Genomic DNA, 1,912 nt, shown 5'->3' on the forward strand with positions numbered 1-1,912 from the left:
CTCCTGGCACCTGGCAAAATCATCCCAGGCAAAAACAATTGCAAAAGCAATTGGAACATGGATTGTGATCTATAACATTTAATGGTCTAGTAACTTGTGTGTAGCGGAAAATAGCATGAACAAAGTGAGCATTTCATTAGAATAGCTTCCTAATGAGAATAACAAGAGTGCTTGGGTGGAGAGAGCAATAAAAAGCATAACACCTAGTTAGATAGCATGAACAATACTTCAAAAGAGAGAGAAATTAAGCAATTGACAACAGTTGAGGACCGGATTTGCATGAAGCTGGTCCCCCCTCCAAAAGAGAACATAGTGAGCATTTCATTAGAATAGGTTCCTAATGGGAATAACAAGAGTGCTTGGGTGGAGAGAGCAATAAAAAGCATAACACCTAGTTAGATAGCATGAACAATACTTCAACAGAGAGAGAAATTAAGCAATTGACAACAGTTGAGGACCGGATTTGCATGGAGCCGGTCCCCCCTTTAAAACGCTTTGTATTATGGTTTCTCCCATCAAGAGAGACATTTTACAATACAATTCTTTTGTGTTCCTTCAATACTAGCTAGTGCAATGAAGATGGAAACTTCATGCACTAAGCAAAACACTTATCAAACACAACATCATTTCCCTCACGGTCTCTGACCCAAGACCTCACACACCTTCGAAGATGGTGAGAGCTAGCGGGGTATGAGAGTAGATTGAGAGGAAGAAGGAGTATTCTTACGAGAAAGATGTACATCTCCTCACATAATCACTCATATCAGCATAGATTAGCTTAGTAATTAGCATGGCAGAGGAGATGAGCATGCATTGAAGCTTGGCTCTTGGTTGGATTTTCATCACAAAGCCAAGAGTTGTTGGTGTAGGCCTTCCTTCTCACAAGCTTGGAGTAGGTCATAAGCTTTCCGTTAAAGCTTGAGAAGGAGAGAGAGTCTTCTTACTCCACACATGAGCTAGTGTGAGTGTGTAGGTTATAATGCCTTTGAAAATAAAGCCCCCCCCACTCTCTTGGTCGACCTCCCTTGCTATTTGCTCTTGCTAGCATCCTATTGGACCTCCCCAGGCTTAGCCAATGGTAATTAAGCAGCATAAATGATAGCCTTCTGACATGTGTCCCCCTTTGCCCTTTTGTGAGAGCTTTAGGTAATTAATAAATGCAACTAAACTCTCATTGGACCCCTTTGCCTCCTGGCCAATAGGAATCAGGCAAGCCATTGGGCTGTTGAATGCTCATTGGACCCCTTGGGAAACTGTCCAATAGTCTTCTAGAGAGCTTAATTCCCATTGGTTCTTTTATTAAGTGTTTTTAAATTAATTAAACTAGATTTACTCTAGTCTAATTCTCATTGGTCCACCTCCAAGGCCATCCAATAGGATTTGAGTACACCTTGTGGGCACCTGGGCTAGGGAGCTGACATGTGTCCCTCATTCCCTTTGTGTAAAGGGAGCTTGTGTGTGCGTGTGTGTGTGTGTGTGTGTGTGTGTGTGTGTGTGTGTGTGTGTGTGTGTGTGTGTGTGTGTGTGTGTGTGTGTGTGTGTGTGTGTGTGTGTGTGTGATTTTTTCTCTCTCATCCCCTACTTGCAAGGCTCGCCCCCTTCTATGTAGGGATGGATGTAGACTTTTGGGGCACACACAAAGCATCCAATTTTTTCAATGTTTGACATTTGGACACAACCTTTGAATTTTGGAACCTTAGCATTTTGGAAGTCTTAATCGGTTGAACCTTAGAGTCTTTAATCTCATTGGTGCACATAGCTCTTTTGCAGATGGCCCCTCCTTTGGATCCCTATTTTCCCTCCTTTGGTTCCCTACTGTGGCCGGTCTGCTAACTTAACCAATATTCTAGCTTTTTCTCCCCTGGCACTTCCCCATATTAAATGATCAGTTTAACATGAGAAAATCATTTAG

Source organism: Adiantum capillus-veneris, chromosome 25, assembly GCF_014529385.1.
Source record: "Adiantum capillus-veneris isolate H3 chromosome 25, ASM1452938v2, whole genome shotgun sequence".
Lineage (NCBI taxonomy): Eukaryota > Viridiplantae > Streptophyta > Polypodiopsida > Polypodiales > Pteridaceae > Adiantum > Adiantum capillus-veneris.